Source organism: Canis lupus, chromosome 1 (genome assembly GCF_011100685.1).
Source record: "Canis lupus familiaris isolate Mischka breed German Shepherd chromosome 1, alternate assembly UU_Cfam_GSD_1.0, whole genome shotgun sequence".
NCBI classification, from domain to species: domain Eukaryota; kingdom Metazoa; phylum Chordata; class Mammalia; order Carnivora; family Canidae; genus Canis; species Canis lupus.
The window spans coordinates 14964856-14982642 of record NC_049222.1 but is presented as its reverse complement, the minus strand read 5'-3'; the positions used below and the strand labels follow the sequence as shown (position 1 = coordinate 14982642).

General features: G+C 41.8%; 1 long non-coding RNA gene across 2 annotated transcripts; it reads left to right on the top strand.

The window, feature by feature from the left end:
* Positions 1–433: 433 nt before the first annotated feature.
* Positions 434–17417, top strand: LOC111090609. Of its 2 annotated transcripts, none has more exons than XR_005353026.1 (4): positions 434–944; positions 4933–5050; positions 5161–5329; positions 17252–17417. It is a non-coding gene; the product is annotated as an uncharacterized LOC111090609 (long non-coding RNA). The 2 variants fall into 2 exon arrangements; XR_005353025.1 differs by lacking the exon at positions 17252–17417 and adding an exon at positions 10079–10485 and having other exon boundaries at positions 439–944.
* Positions 17418–17787: the final 370 nt, after the last annotated feature.

The following is a 17787-nucleotide window of genomic DNA, read 5'->3' as shown; positions in this document are numbered from 1 at the left end:
AGAAGGAGCCAATCCTGCCAACACCTCAATCTTAGCCTTCTAGCCTCCAGAACTGTGAAACAAATTTCTGATACGTAAGCACCCAGTTTGTGGCCCTTTGTTATGACAGCCCTAGCAAACTAACACACCGTAGGACTCCTGCTCACATATACCTGGATACCACGACCCATGGGGGTATATCCAGGTGCCATCTACTTCCTGAGTACTTACCAACCTTGGCTAAGTTAAAAAAGAGAACCAAGTGAATGCTCATTTAAATGTTGGGGAGAAGAATAGTAATGATGGCTAGCATTCATGAAGCACTTATTGTGTGAATAATGAAATAATGTTCAATGCAATAACGTGAATAATCACCGTTAGGTACTTTGCAAACATCATCTTATTTAATCTTCCCATCCACCCAGTCGAGGGGGGGGTACTTGTACCCTCAGTTGTGGAAATTGAGATTCAGAGATATTTATGTAAGTTGCCCGGGATCATACTTCTTCTCACAAGATTCACTGCCTACCACAACCTGTTCGTCTGTTTTGCTCTTCCATGGAGCATATCCCTTCTTTTGTTCCAGCATCCAGCCTACTCCACAGTTTTTCAACAATCCTGCCTCGTCCAGTGGTCACTCGTGGGGATACCATTTCTCTTGCCAGGAATTGGTGTAGGGATGAGTATGTGACACAGTTCTGGACTATGAGTCACAAGAGGAAGTTAGCTGGAAGGCTTCTAGAAAAGAGTTTGTCACTCTGGGAAGTAGTTCCCATTTTTGCTGCGGGATGTTACCTGACCTCCGCATGACGTCAGAATTGGGGCAATTGTTTCATAACAAGGGGAGTTCCCCCAGAGGACACTCTAAAGGTGGGAGGAGCCTAAAGGACAGGAGTGATGACGTCCCTTGTCTGGAAGCTAACCAACCCTATAGTGCTCTCCCTCTATGTGTACCATTCTGTGAGGTAAGAGTCTCCTGATTGTGTAAGACGCTTTTCATCATTTTCTCCCAAAATCACCCCAACATGCCACTTCTACACAGATGCTTTGATTTTCCACTATACAACAGTCTTCACATCATATTAAAAGAAACTAATAATGCCAAATTGATTGTCATGCAGAGTTTCAAAGACCTAACAGAGAGAAACAGCATTTTTTTCTTCTTGCAATAACATACACATAACATAAAATTTTCCATTTTATTGTAGCCATTTTTAAGTGTCCAGTTCAGTGGCATGAAGTACATTCACATTGTTGTGTGACCATCACCACTGTCCATTTCCAGAACTTTTTTGTCATCCCAAACTGAAACTCTGTATCCCTTAAACAATAATCCCCCACTCCCCCTCCTCCCAGCCCCTGACAACCACCATTCTACTTTCAGTCTCTATGAAAATGACTTCTCTGGTACCTCATGTAAGTGGAATCATACAAGATTTGTCCTTTGGTGTCTTCTTTTCCTTAGTCTAATGTCTTCAAGGCTCATCCATGCTGTAGCATGTATCAGAATTTCCTTCCTTTTCAAGGCTGAATAATATTCCATTGTATGGAATTTAATACATTAATTTATCTGTTAATTTGTCCATTCTTCAAATAAACATTTGTGTCGTTCTCACTTTTTTCCTATTGTGATTAACGCTGCTATAAATGTGAGTGTTCAAGTATCTGTACAAGTCTTTGCTTTCAATTCTTTTAATATATACCTAGAAGTGAAATTGCTAGAGGCAGCTGGGTACCTCAGTTTGTTAAGCATCTGCCTTTGGCTGAGGTCATGATCCCTGTATCCTGGGATTGAGTCCCACATCAGGCTCCCTGCTCAGCGAGGAGTCTGCTTCTCCCTCTCCCTCTATCTCTCCATCCTGCTTGTGCTCTCTTTCTCTCTCTCAAATAAATAAATAAATGAAATCTTTAAAAAAAAAAAAAAGGCAGCCTGGGTGGCTCAGCGGTTTGGCGCCTGCCTTCGGCCCAGGGCGTGATCCTGGAGACCCGGGATCGGGTCCCACGTCAGGCTCCCTGCATGGAGCCTGATTCTCCCTCTGCCTGTGTCTCTGCCTCTCTCTTTCTCTGTGTGTCTCTCATGAATAAATAAATAAAATCTTAAAAAAAAAAAAAAAGAAGTGGGATTGCTGGATCATCTGTTAATTCTATTTTTATTTTTTTGAAGACTATCCGTACTGGTTTTTACAGCAACTGCACCATTTTACATTCTCACCAACAGCGTACAAGGGTTCCAATTTCTCTACATCCTTGCCAACACTGTTTCTATTTTTCTTTTGTAAAAGGCCATTTGAATGGGTGTGAAGTAGTATCTCACTGTAGTTTTGATGTGTGCTTCTCTAATGATTAGCGATGTTAAACATCTTTTCACGTGCTTATTGGCCATTTGTATATCTTCTTTGTTGGAGAAGAGTGTGTTCAAGTCCTTTGCCCATTTTTGAATTAGTTGTTTGGTTTTGTTTTTGTTGAATTTCAGGCATTCTTTATTCTTCGGAGATTACATTTAACTAAAACTAATCATTTCCATGAGCTTCTAGATGGTCAGCTTCTTGGTTCACTTACCTCTGTGAAGGCTCATCTTTGCATTTCCCCAAAGCTCTAGCTCAACACTGTCATATGATAGCAACTCAAAACCTCTGTAGGCTGGCTGGCTAGATAGGTGGTGGTTGAATGCAGCAGAATCATATTTAGGAAATAGAAGATAAGGTTAGAAAAGTAATTTGGGTTTCAACTTGAAGATGTATCAGTTTGGTGGGAAATGGAAAGCAGAATCGTTTTTGAGCAAAAGTGTAATTTAGAAGAGCTGATGTGGCCTCGGTGTGTAGGAGGAATTGGAGGCAGAGATCCTAGAGGCAAGGGTCACAGCCAGAGAGAGCCCTAGGGCCTGTGAAAGTGATCGGGGCTAGAAATCAGACTAGCAGCAGCAGGAGTGTGATAATCATAATAGTGCCTAGCTCTTTAGTTACCATGCCTCTTCACACCACTATTTCATTTGCCCCTTCAATAATTCTGCTAGGAAAGTTTTATCGCCTTCTATAGAATTTGCAAATTGATTCCCAGAAAGTGTGAATGATTTTCCCCAGGTCAGAGCAATCGAAGGCCAGGTCAACATCAGCCCCCCAGGCAATGCTGTTTCTCATCCACCAGCACCATCTGACTACACTTTAGGGTCACTGGATAAACTTCCAAACAGTTGAGATGTCTAGGCTCCAACCCAGATATTCTGACTTAATTAGTCTGCAGTGACACATAGGTGAGGGAGTTTCTGAAAGCTCTGCAGGGATTCTGACTTGCAGTCAGGCTGAGAACCTCTCGAGAGGGGAAAGGGAGGCACAGTCGATGAGACCCAATAACTAACTGAAGAAAAATACCAATGTGATGCCCAGGTTTTTACCCCGAGAGACTACTCTTCCCAACAACCCCGTCTTACCAGTGCAGAATCATATGCCATACCTGCTACAGCTGCATTTGAGGTTAGAATAAATGGAAAATGGCTGCTTTTGGTAGGATCCCAAACAGCCATCCACAGGTGGTAGCAGGCAAGTGTACGACAAGGACCAGGGAGTGGAGGTGGACACCGTTAAAGGTAGTGATCTGGACAATGCCTCCTCCAATTGTCCCACAGACTTCCATCCAACGGCATTTAAATTGTGTCCTTAGAAGCATTCCTCCACAAGAGACTTCCTCCTCTGGGTTCCCACAACTGTCCGTGTTAGTGGTCCATGGGAAGACAGTCGGTCCTGGAGGATGGCTGGCTGGGAAGAGGGATTTAGGAGCCAAAAGCATTTGAGAAGCTGGTGACCTATCCAGGTGGAAGAGATCAGCAAGCATTTGGATCTGAGAGACGGAACCGCTGAGGTTAGGTGTGGGCTAGATTTTAAAGCAAAGCAGGTAGAAACTGGTTAAAATGTAGATGTGAATGAGATCACCAAGGAATTCCATAAATAAAAAATATTCCAAATAAAAAATATTCCAAAAATAAAAAAGAAAGATCCAAGGACCAAATTGCAAAGAATGACTGCCCTTAGAGTATAGGCAAGAAAGAGGATCCACACAGGTGTCCCACAGTGTAGTGTCAGCCCACTTTACCTGCCTCCTCTCCTCCCCGTCTCTTACTTGCACCATAGATGCAGATCGTGGAGACGGTCCCTTGCCCTGAACATGACCTTCACTTTCCCATCTCCTAGTCCTTTCTTCTGAAATGTTTCTTCTCTCTTCTCCGTATGCACATATATGCCCAGTTTTCCACAAGACCCGTTTCAAATGCCATGCCCCTGTTTTGGAGGCTTTTACTGTCCTCCCGTGGGGGTATGACCTCTCCTTCTTTTAACCCTCATTTGCACAACTATGTAAAGTTCTTGTGCACTATAATGGTTACCTACTGCTGTGTAACACATTACCTCTAAACTTTTTTTTTTTAAAGATTTTATTTATTTATTCATGAGAGACACAGAGAGAGAAAGAGGAAGAGACACAGGCAGAGGGAGAAGCAGGGTCCATGCAGGGAGCCCAAGGTGGGACTCGATCCCAGGTCTCCAGGATCACACCCTGGGCTGAAGGCAGTGCTAAACCGCTGAGCTACCCAGGCTGCCCCATTACCCCCAAAACTTAGAAGCTTTTAAAAAAGCAAATATTTATTATCTCTCACCATGCCTGGGAGTCAGGAATCCAGGAGTGGCTGAGCTAGGTGGTTTAGGCTCAGGATCTCTCACGTGGTTGCAAAGTGTCAGCTGGGGCTGAGAGGGGCTGAGGTAGTGCCCCTGAAATCTTATCTGTAACACAAATAAGAATTGTCTGCCAAGGCAGGGGATCCAAAGTACATAAAAGAGTGTAGTATGTCTCCATACGTAGGTGGAAAGGACATAGCACCCCCACCCTGGTTAGAGGACCTGCCAGGTACAAATAACCAGTAAAGCTTCTTTTTCTCCTTCTCTGGTCCCCACTACACCCCACCAGAGGAACAAAACCTCTCTGAAGCCTCCACCTCCCAGCTTCATGGACACGGTCCTGGGATCCAGTCTTCTACCCTCAACACCAGATCTGCCAGGTTTTCCGTCCCACTCTTATTTTGTTGGTAAAGGCAAAAAAAAAAAAAAAAAAAAAAAAAAGGAACGATGTAAAAGAGCCTCTACTCTGAGAATACAGCCATTACTCTGCCCTTTGCTCTCCACTCTTCCAAACCAGCCTTGGGATAAAGCTGACTTCTATCAAGCCACGTCAAAGACCCTCGATGTGAGCTCTGGAATTCAAGCCCAGTGCAAGCTCTTTAAAGTCATGGATCTCATCTGATCACACCTCTACACCTTCCTCAGAGGATGTCATTCAAGAAGTTTTTTAAGAAAATAAGGAAGAGGTGAGTAGTGAGGTGCTGGAGTTGGTAAGAGTAGCTGACACTTCTGAACACTTAAAAGTGCAGGGCAGGTGAGCTTGAGGACTACCATGAAGGAGTAGCAGCACTGAAAATCTATAAGGCTGGTAGGGATCCAAATGTATGTGTATACCTAGGAGGAGGAAGATCCTGTAGAGATCAGAAAGAAGTCTAGAGTTAAGAAAGAATTATATATTGACTAAAATATTTAGAAAGGTTGAGTTAACAACCGTATTTGTTTAAGAATACTAATTTGGGGGCACATAGGTGGCTCAGTTGGTTGGGCGACTGACTCTTGATTTTGGCTCAGGTCCTGACCTCAGGGTTCTGGGATGGAGCCCCATGCCGGGTCCACTCTCAGCAGGGAGTCTCTACTCCAGGATTCTCTCTGTCTCTTCATCTCCCTTTGCTCCTCCCTGCCACTCACAAGCACACAAACTCTCTCTAAAATAAATAGATGAAATCTTTTTTTAAAAAAAAGAATGCCATCTTATAGGTATCCATGGAATATACACACACATATACATACATGTACATTTATGTATGTATACACACACACAAATAGTTAAATACGTAGCAAGAAAAAAAGATAATGTCAATGAGTTCCAGATAGCAAAGATTATATAGGTCACATTCTCTTTGAACAATCAATTCAAATTAAAAAATAATAGAAGTTTAAACAAAAACCACTCTGCCATCTCACAACTAATACACATCCTCTTATGTTATCGTAAAAATACAAACTATTTAGAAAAAAACAAAAATTAAGACCACAAGTATTAAAACTTAGGGTATTTGGCTAAAATTGTGCCCAGAAACAAATTAGACCTTTTAAAAGCTTTCACTGTTATTCAAGAAAGGTTGAAAAAAGAAAATTTAATCATTTGTCTGTGGAAGCTAGATAAAGATTTTAGGATACCTAATATAAAGAAAAGAAAGAAAATAATAGAGGTAAAAAAAATCACAAAAGTTTAAAATTAGGGACTGGTCAACAAAGTTAAGAGCTTTATACATGAGAAAAAAAAAATAGCCAAAATGGCCTATACCTGAAAAATTAAGTGAAAAAATAAAAACAACACAAATTTAGAATAGGTAAAGTATGCAACAACTAATATGGAGGGCAATCTGAATAGATTAGCATAGACTTGCATATGCAATACTCTACCATATTCAACTCTATGCTAATGAATTTCAAAATCTGGCAATTTTCAGAAAAAAATGTAAATTTCCAAAATCAAAACCAGAAATTCGGGACGCCTGGGTGGCTTATTGGTTGAGCATCCGCCTTTGGTTCAGGTTGTGATCCCAGAGTCCTGGAATTGAGTCCCGCATGAGCCGATGAGTCCATGCATCGGGCTCCCTGCATGGAGCCTGCTTCTGTGTCTCTGCCTCTGTCTGTGTCTCTCGTGAATACATAAATAAAATCTTAAAAAATAATACTATAATGCACTAGTAGAGCAATAATAACTATCAAAAAGCTACTTCCCAGCAAAGGCTCCAGAACCAGATCATTTACTAACAGACTCTGTCAAATTCTCAAGGAATAAGATTCACATTCTCCATAATTTGTTCCAGAGAATGTAAAAATGGCAATTACTCCATTCATTTCGTGATCTTTCCCTTTGCTTTCTTTTGCCCCTGTCTTTCGCCATTTATTTATTTTATTGGTCTTTTACACTCCATTAACCTCATATTCTATCAGACTTGCAGCCTCACCAAAGTGGTTTAAAGTATTTTTTGCTTCTGAGGAGTTTTGAATAGCCTGTGACACAGGTTTCTAGGTAAGAAGTAAACAAGAAAATTATTTTCTCATTCTTTTCAGAATCCAAAAATTTTTTTAAAGATTTTATTTATTTATTTGGGAGACAGAGAGAGAAAGAGCACGAGAGAAAGCATGAGCAGGGTCGGGGGGAGGGGGGAGGGTGGCACAGGAAGAGGGAGAAGCAGACTCCCTGCTGAGGAGGGAGCCTAACGTGGGACTTGATCCCAGGACCCTGAGATCATGACCTGAGTCAAAGGCAGCTGCTTAACAGAGCCACCCAGGCAGGGAGCCTGCTGCTTCTCCTTCTCCCTCTGTCCCTTTGCCCCAGCTCAAGCTCTCTCTCAAATAAATAAATAAATAAAATCTTAAAAAACAAAAAAGGATCATCCCTCAGTAAACAAGTCAGAGTTATGAACAAATGAAGAAAACCACTAGGCTCCAGGAAGAAGGTTACCATTTTGCTTGGCACACTTGCTGGAAGCTTTAACAACCTGGAGACCTCAGAAATATTTCCAATCTGCAGAACTGTATTCACCAAGTTCAAGGGCAAAACTAGTGAAAGGAAAATTTTGCCACCATACTACTCTGTTGTGCTTCTTCCATGGAGGCAGGTGGGAGGAGTCCTTTCTCTACCCACCCACAAAGATTTGAATCCTTCCCAAGGGAAAGGGCCCAGTTTTGCTGAAAGCTTTCAGTTAACTCAATGCAATCAAAATCATTCATTTTCCAAGTTGTCAGCACCTGGAACACTGATGCGCATTCCCTTCCATCTGCTTCCTTTGAATTTTGTTGTTACTGGGGAATTAACTGCATTAAAATTAAAAGAAGCACATGTGCGCGCACGCACACACACTTATACACACTCTTGTGTGATGAAAGGTGCGACTTAACTTATTGTTCCTTGGAGCCCAGCACGGTAACTAGTACCTAGCTTTCACTTAATAAATGTTATTTGAAACTAAATCAAATCAAACTGAATTGAATTGAGCTAAAATCAAGGTATAAAGACAAAGCTATGGGAGCAACAGAGGAGAGAAATGTCTAAGTCTGCCTGGGAGCATCAGAAAAAGTCCAAATTAAAATAACACCAAATGTGTTTGGAGGAGTCAAATACACCATTTTGACAATGCAATTTAATTGCACGGAGCAAACATTTATTTAATTTTAATAATAAATGCTTACACATTTTTACACAGCATTTTAATCTTTGAAACCCTTCCAGGCACTAAATAATTGAATTTTCTAGATTACATTCTTCAAAAATCATCCACATTGATTTAATGTTCCCAACAGAGTAGTTAAACGAAAATGTAAACAAATAAAGTAGAGACAGCACAAAGCTCAGGACTCCTCTCTGCATTATTCGGACCACCCACCACCAAAGAGGTGGAATGAAGATGAGACAGACGGCCCTGATTCTGTCTGTGAGCAATGGGAGCCACCCATGTCAACATGGACACCAGGGTCACCTTATCATGCACACAAGGGAGATAACCAAAGAAGACACTAGGATCCTCCAGGCCCTTTAGGGCAAAATGATGACATCGAAAGCTCAATATGGGCTCTTCTTCTCAACGCTCACTTTCTATAGTCACTTATTTCCCCATAAACTAAAGAGCTTCTAGGAACTATGTTGCTCTTTGAAGAACTCTCTAATCACACGAAGTGAGGTTTCTACACTGGAATGTATGCGTGCTGTGATATAAGTGTCTGTAAACAGATGCTTAATGGGATTTTCTTGTTGACCTAAGTCCATCTGCAGCTTATTTAAGAAAGACTAGAAACAGGGGCGTCTGGCTGGCTCGGTTGGTTAAGTGTCTGCCTTCATCTCAGGTCATGATCCCAGGGTCCTGGGATGGAGCCCTGAGTCATCCTTGGGCTCATCGCTCAGCAGGGAGTCTATTTCTCCCTCTCCTGTGGTCCCCCAACCCCCAGCTCATGTGTGCGCGCTCTCTCTTTCTCAAATAAATAAATAAAATCTTAAAAAAAAAAAAAAAAAAGACTAGAAACAAAAAAGAGTAACTGGAGAAAGTTACCAAATGAAAGAGGGAAAGCTTCCTTCCACCCCAGGCCAGAAATGGGAGGGCACTCACAGGGGCTGGGGTTGTCTTCAAGAAGACAATGGGAGGCAGGTAAAATAAGGCAAAAGAAGAATGAGGGTACCATTCCTTCCCTGCTGAGTCTCTGAGCCAAGAGGGTGAGGCCACAAGTAGGGAAGGAAGAAGCTCTGGATTGAATGGGAGACTGAAGTTTTAATTTAGACTAGAGGAGGCACTTTAGCTCTTGAAAACAAGTCACAGTTATCAAAGCGATATTATTCTTATAACTGAAAGCCACTTAAAAGCAATGAGACATGCCATGGATAAGGGAGCAGAGATCTGGCAAAGCCATGAAAGGAAAAAGAAATAGCTCCATGTCCTGTTTGTATCCACTGAGATCATTCCATTTAATAAACTAGTTACACAGCCTTAAAACATCACCTCATTTGTCCTCACAGGGCCAAAGAAATATGCTCTTATGCAGCTGATTCTGTAAGCATCTGTAATGACCCAGTTGGCTTAACTACATGGTAATCCAAATAATTGTGCAAAAATCAAATAAAATAAACAGCCGCACGAGAAGTTGACTGAATGGCCGCAGATAGTTGTAACTTTAGACTTCTCTCCCTTTTTCCTCACAACTCTCAATAAAACTTAATAATAAAATTTAGACCAAGCTGTCATTAACATGACATTATGACTTGTCTGAATAATCAAAACCTGGCAGCCATTCAGTGTAATTGTTGTTTTAAGCAAACACTTTCCCACTCAGAAACAGGCCAAGGGACCAACCTCAAAGACTAGTAAGGACCAAGTTTAGCTGGAGAAACACATTTCAGCCTCACCTTCAAATGTCCCAGGCTTAAGCTACTTTTTATTTATTTATTTATTTATTTATTTATTTATTTATTTATTTATTTATTTTTTCGTAAGCTACTTTTTAAAAGGACAAGACGCATACGTGACAACAGTCCACCCAGATTATTGTGAAAATGGTCTCTTGATTTTGAATCACTGAGATGCCACGTTCTCATCCATTACCTGCAAGGAACCTGGAAGCAATCTCTCTCACCATGAGCGTTCATTTTCATTTCCACGTGTTGGAAGGGTCAGTCATCTAGACCAGAACAAAAAAAGAAAACAAAAAAATTAAACTGATCAGGAGATCACTGAATGAATCAACCAATAAAATTTTAGAATGCTTTGTGATTGTATGATAATGAAAGAATCTACAATGATAAAATGGCTCGCAATTTGAATTTACAATCCCTACTTACTCCATAAAGCCCCAGCATTTTAGAGGCGAGATTATCTTATTCACGAGGCTTCTGCCGGACTCATGTAAGAAGACTATCGTGGTTAAACTGGAGATAAAATGGGAGTTTTAATATGATTATAGGTCAGTGGTTTTTGAATTGTTAATGTATAAAAGACCCCAGAGGCATATGCTGAATATATAGTCCGTGAAAGACAAAATTAAATAAACAAAAAGCAATTTACAAGCTGGAAAACATTTTTTTAGTTCTCATGGAGCGTTATAACACATGTCCTCTAGCATCCAACTTAACAGGGCTGAGCTGACACCGCAGAAAGGAGGCAAGTAAATTAATTTCGCTTCATAGGCCCAGAACTAGGAGAAAATGGTTTGTGGAAAAAGCTTTTCAAAATGGAAAATATGAACCACAGGAGTAGACACTTGATTCCCGCAGGCATGGAAGTTCCTGAAGATGAGATTCATCCTAGTAATGTTACAAGATAATGAAGATGAGATATATTTATTTTTTGTGCTTATTTATGTTTGCTCTAGCCTAATTCCAGAAAGAATTGTAGTGAATGAGAAAATCCTAGAGACTAAGGGGGATATTTTCAATCTGGGTCAGGCGGTCATACTAAGTATGGTACCTATGAGGGGTCTTACACACGGCTTCCCCTGTAGCAGGTCAAGGATGACGTGGGCTGTGGCAATTCACTTCCCTGCTTTCTTGACCCTTGGCCCCTCATTACTCACTTAGGCCACCTATTTCTCACCCTGAGATGCCCATCTGATAACGGCTCTCCAGAGGAGAGAGATGCCCTTCCCCATCAGTGTCATTGCACACACTCCACGGAGACTCCAGGAAGAAACATATGCTTCTCCTTTGCAGCAGCCTAGAAGCATGAGAAATGTTGTCTCAGCTACTCCTCCTAGTTAATGGTTTGAAAACAAGAGACACAGGTGGATTTGGTTGCAAAACTTATCAGAAATGGTCATTACAGACTCTCAGATTCCCGGATTCTCCAGCGCTAACTGGATGTCCCAACAGTTCAATACGGTTCTGACACTAACCACCTGGAGTGGTTAGTACAAGACCACTCTCACTTCAAATGCCAGGTGTGAATGGAATGCCTCGGCTGCTCACCCGTCCTTCTGACTTGGCTACAAATTCTAGGGTTCTCATGTTCCCCTTGCAGTTTTGATGGTTATCTAGAACAACTCACAAAACCAGGAAAACACTATGCTTACTACTACAGTTTATTATAAAGAGTGCAAATCAACAGTCAGATGAAGAGGTACAGAGGGTGAGGTCCAGAGAAGCCCCAAGCACAGGAGCCTCTGTCCTCCTGCAGTTGGGGTGCACCATCCCCCTGGCACATGGAGGTGCTCACCAACTTGAAACATCCCTAGACTCATTGGGAGTCTGTACGAAGGTTTCGTCATGTCAGCATGACTGAATAAATCCTTAGCCATTGGTGACTGAATTCAAACTCCAGCCCCTCTTCCATCCTCAGGCAGAGTCAGAGAGTGGGGCTGAAAGCTCCAACCTTCTGATCATGGCTTGGTCTTGCCTGCCACCAACCTCCATCCTGAAACTATCGAGGGACTCTTCCCAAAGTCACCTCATTATAGCAGAAACTCAGCTTGGGTGGTGAAAGGAGCTTATTACAAATAACAATAAATGCTCCTTTCACCCCTGTAACTCAGGAAATTCCAAGGGTTTTAGGAGCTCTGTGCCAGGAACCTGGGACAGAAATCAAACATACATTTCTTATACTGCGTAGGCTCATCTAGCATTCAACCTCAAAGGGCCATGAGATCCTCCAATTCAAACCAACTATCCCACAGTAAGATCAACTAAGGCCCATTTCCTTTTCACCCCCAGAAACTCCCAGCCTATATAGTAGAGATTTCGATTTTGTTCCATAAACATTTCCTATAAGCCAATTCTGACTATTAGTCATTGTGGGACCTAGAAGAGTAAGACCTGGTTCATACCACTGACTAACACTGAAGAGCATTGTGCCTGCTGCATCCCGTTCAATCCTGTTAACTACCCTGTGCAATAGGACCCACTGTATAGACGAGGAGGACCTGAGGGTTCAATAGTTGAGGAAGGCCAAGGTCACAAGCTAGTAAGCTGTGGAAATGTCATTTGAGCTCAGGTCTAACTCCAGGGTCTGAGTTCTTGGCACCACTCTGCCTCCCAGCCACTGTGAGAGAGCAGACCACAGCGAAAAAACCACTGGCTCAGGATTAAAATAACCTGTAATCATCACTAAGAATGTGAGTCGGGCATGTCTGATATTGTGGCCCTGAGTGGGGGTGGCATCTCCGGCTCCTCTGAGTGGAGTTACTTTCAGTTACGGATGACATCATGGATGCAAGCACAAAAAAACGTTATATAATCGAAACAAATTGTTTCAAAAAGTTAAGTTTCACTCGAAATAAAACCTCATTAATTCAGATGCCACTAATTCATAATCAGTGCTATATTAATAGGAACCCGGCTGAATTTTACCTTTGCAGACACTTTCCTAATAAATCAGGAAATTAATCACATAGTTGTGTGAGATTTATTATACTCATTATCAGGTTCCAGAGCACTATATTATTCTCAATTAAAATTCTGCAATGCTACTTTGACTATTTTCATGATGACGATGATGATTTTTTTAATCCATGCTTGCAAAGCTTAATGGAAGGGCAAAATATAGTTCCTAGTATATGTAATATAGAGTTTTGAGATTAGAAATATTTATGCAGCAAGTATTTATTTTTACAAAATTTGCATAATCAGTTTAGCACGTTTATATTGTTTAATGCATATATACAGAAAAATCTATACTTTTGAGATATGTTCTGTATAATCCTTACAAAGAATGTGGTTCAGGTGGTTATTGCCTAGGTAATGACATCATTCATAATAAAAACTACAAGTTCTAAGACTCTAGTAGCATTGGGATTTAAAAGTTATTTAGCAATAAAGTTCTAGGGGAGATCCTAAGGGTTCTTCCAAGCTATAAATATGTCAAATGCTTCATATGTATAAAACAAATAATCTCCTTTATGGAGTATTTGCTGGACAAAAGGGCTTTTCCCTCTTATTATTTCAGGTCCACATGAGGTGTGAATCTCTAGGTCCACTGTTAAGTTGTTGAACCACAGGGACATCAACTGGGATGACGTGGGATGGGATGGGATGAACCTAAAATAAACACATTGGAAGTCCCCTATGTGGGCTTTCCTACCTGCTACCCCCCTCCAAAAAATCTGGGTCTCTGATCCCAGCTCTTAATAGTGTTCAAACGTTGGGGTGCCTGGGTGGCTAAGTGGTTAAGCATCCAACTCTTGATTTCAGCTCAGGTTATGATCTCAGGGTGGTGAGACTGAACCCCAAGTCCAGCTCTGAGCTGGGCATGGAGCCTACTTAAGATTCTCTCTCTCCCTCTGCCTCTCCACACCTGTTCTCCATCCTCACCTCTGTGCGTGCTCTGTCTCTCTCTAAAAAAAAAAAAAATTAAATGGAAGCCTGGGTGGCCCAGCGGTTAAGCATCTGTCTCAGCTCAGGGCATGATCCTGGAGTCCTGGGATTGAGTCCAATATCGGGCTTCCTGCATGGAGCCTGCTTCTCCCTCTGCCTGTGTCTCTGCCTCTCTTTCTCTGTGTGTGTGTGTCTCATGAATAAATAAATAAGATCTTTTAAATAAATAAATATAAATTTAAAAATACAAAATAATAGTGTTCAAAAGTTGCCAACAGGGGTGCCTGGGTAGCTCAGTCAGCTGACCATCTGACTCTTGATTTTGAATCAGGTCAAGATCTCAGGGTCGTGAGACTGAGCTTTGTGCTCAGCAGGGAGTCGGCTTCTCTCCCTGTTGGCTTCTCTCCCTGTTGGCTTCTCTCCCTCTCCCTCTATCCCTTCTCCTGCTTACATGTGCGCGCGCATGCTCTCTCTCTCTCAAATAAATAAATAAATATTTTAAAAAACACAAAAGTTGCCAACAGTAGTGACTAAAATACAGCTTGACCCTAGAGCAACCTAGTGAAATGGAGGCACATTTTGTAAAAATCAAAATGAAATTTAGTATGAGTGATTTAGAATGAAGAAAAAAGGGAGGAGGAATAAGAATAAATTTTGGTGGGAAATGAGCCCCTATGGTTTGAATGCAGCTAGCAAGGAGCTGTTCCTGGGGTGTAGAGGAGGTAAACACCTCCTCTACAGAGGTGGACCCCATCCTGGCTGATGCCACGGGACTCAGCTGTGAGGCCCCTGTCCTCCTTCAGTTGTCTCAGACCACCATTATAGAAGAACCTCAGGAATTCAGGTTTAGTGGATTTGGAATCTGAGAGACTTCACAAAATCATAAAACGTTAAGACTGAGAGATCTAAGCAAGTGCGCTACCCAAGCTCCTCATTTCACAGATGGTACAGATAAGGAAAGTGAGGACAAAAGATCTTAAGCGACTTGTCCAAGGCTATACAGTAAGTCCCCTAAGAAAACCTTCTCCTGGGGATCCCTGGGTGGCTCAGTGGTTTAGCGCCTGCCTTTGGCCCAGGGCGCAATCCTGGAGACCCAGGATCGAGTCCCCCATCGGGCTCCCGGGATGGAGCCTGCTTCTCCCTCCTCCTGTGTCTCTGCCTCTCTCTCTCTCTCTCTGTCTATCATAAATAAATAAATCTCTAAAAAAAAAAAGAAAAGAAAGCCTTCTCCTCCCTACATGGTCCTTCTCCAACCTACATGGTCACTATAGTATAGTTGAATTGTGTCCGTTCCAAAAGATGTGCCCAAGACCCTAGCCCTGGTAACTGTGAGTGTGACATTATTTGGAAATAGGGTCTTTGCAGATGTAGTTCAGTTAAAATGAGGTCCCATTGGATTTGGGTGGGCTTTAATTCAACGACTGATGTCCTTATAAGAGGAGGGAGATTTGTTTTGTTTTGTTTTGTTTTGTTTTGTTTTGTTTTTAGAGGAGGGAGGTTTGGATACAGACAGAGGAGAGAAGGAAAGAAGGTGATGACAGGTGGAGGTTGAAGTAATGTAGCTATAAGCCAAAGAGCACCAAGAATTGTGAGAAGCCGCGAGAAGCTGGAAGAGGCAAGGAAGGATCCTTCCCCAGCGCCTTCAGAGGGAGCATGGCCCTGAAAACACCTCTGAAGGATTTCTAGCCTCCAGAGCAGTGAGATAATAAATTTCTGTTGTTAAAGCCGCCCAGTTTGTGATAACTTGTTACAGCAGCCCCAGGAAACTAATACAGTCACATTCACATATAACAGCATCAAAACCCTGTCTGTGCTAAGGTAGCTTACAGTGACCTAACTCTCCAGTGAAGATTCATAACTGACCACAAACACACATCACAGAAAGTGTGTTTATTCAGCATTTGCCATTTTCTGAAGTGCCATACCTTACTTCATTTAGTCCTCATAACAACACAATATAATGTATAATTCACCCATTTTCAAGATGAACAAATAAAAGTCTGGAGAATGTTAAGGAACTTGCATAGAGTCAACAAACTAACTAGTAAAAGTTGAAGTTGGGAATCAAATCTGGGAGTGTGCACCTCAAAACCCAGGTTCTTAGCACTAGCTTAGGCCAGCTGCAAGTGGCAGGTCAGCCTGGACACTGAATGTACCAGAGTTGTGTAACACAGCAGCCCTGCACTGGGTCGTGGGATTTCAATAACTGTAAACAGTTGTCTAAAAGGAAGGGCCAGACATGCCAGAGTTGTTTAATAGGCCACTAAAATGTCAGATAGCAATCTGACTCTACGAGTTCACCTTCCTATCAAGCATTCCTCTGTATCTGGGCCTCCGCGTTCATTCATTCTTTCCTCCAATAAACATAGGCTACATGTCTTCATATGCCAGCTGCTCCCGTAAGTGCATTAGTGGCCACTCAGGGGATGAGACATTAGCTTTGTCCTGATAGAGCTTATAGGGAAGTTTTGGTAAAAGTTAAAAAGACTAGTTCTGTGCTGTGGTTTGTAGATGCTTGCCCTTTAGTGAATTTAGAATTTTCCCCTTAGTATTAAAAATGTAGCTCAGAAGAGCACCGGTTGGACCCTTTGAATTTCTTCTCACTTACCCAAAGGCATGGGAAAGAAAGCTCAGAAGCAGGAGATTGAAAACAGAGGAGCACATTTCCCAAGCATGCTCCAAGGAAAAGAGAATGAATTTGGTTTCACGCTCTTCACAGCTAGATTTTTGGGGCAAATAAGTGGTTTCAAGGCACAAGAAAGGCATGAAAACAGCAAAAGCAAAGACACAGGAGGCATGAAGTTTCACAGAATATGTAGAGAGCTTTGAGATTAATGCAGCCAAAGTAGTGTGTGTGTGTGTGTGTGTGTGTGTGTGTGTGTGTGTTCACCTGCTCCCAGGTACATATGCACAGACGTGCACACACAGGTGGTTGTAGGGGCAGTGTTGGCTGGTGGTGTTGGAAACGTAGATGGGTGCAGCTGAGCTCAGGTGTTTACCAAAAAGGCACACAGAACATGTAGTTGGAACAGAGTAGCTTAGAAGGGTGACTTGGGAGGAAGCCCTCATACGTAAACCGAGTCCTGTATTTCACACAGAACCAGCCCTGGGGGATAAGGGGAAGCTTTCTCTATTTTAACTGCAGTTTTAAATAAATAGGCTAAAAACTTTCCCAGGTATGCTAAGATCTGATGCCAATTAATTAAAGCCTTACTTTTAAACCTCATCCTTTCCCTCTTCTGCAGTCATCACCAGTAGCCTGACCTGAATAGAAAAGCTTCACAACTTTCACTGTCAAAATTTTTTAATTCTTAAAATTCTTCTACTACAAAATTAAGATCTCTTTCACTGTGATTTTTTTTTACAGGGTAAGAATTATTCCCCAAACATATCTATGTTACAAACTGCCAAAGAAAGGAATTTTGTCCAGCTTGAAGATTATTTCTCGACCAGAGGCTGGTAGATATTTTCTATGAAGAGCCAATGAGTCAATATTTTAAGTTGTGCAGGCCTTTTGGTTTCTGTCATGCCAACTGGGCAGTTTCTGTGTGAAAGCAGCCGTAGACGATACATAAATAAGTGAATGTGGCTGTGTTTCAGCGAAACTACAAAACGAGGCAGGAACAGATCTGGTTTATGTGCAATAGTTTGCTGACTCTTGCTCTAGCCACATAACCTTCCTCTTTTGCAGTCAAGGAAAGTTTAATCCACTTTTATAACTTGCCAATTTTAGTTATATTATCCCATTTTCTCCTCACTTTGATCGTTCAGATTAATATTTTCATACATATTTGTATAAGCAGTGACTTTCTTCATCCCTGGGGCAGTATCATATGGACTGGAAAGCATTCAAAAGAATGGCTTTACCATTTCACTTTCACTGTTATCAATAACACAGAGTCC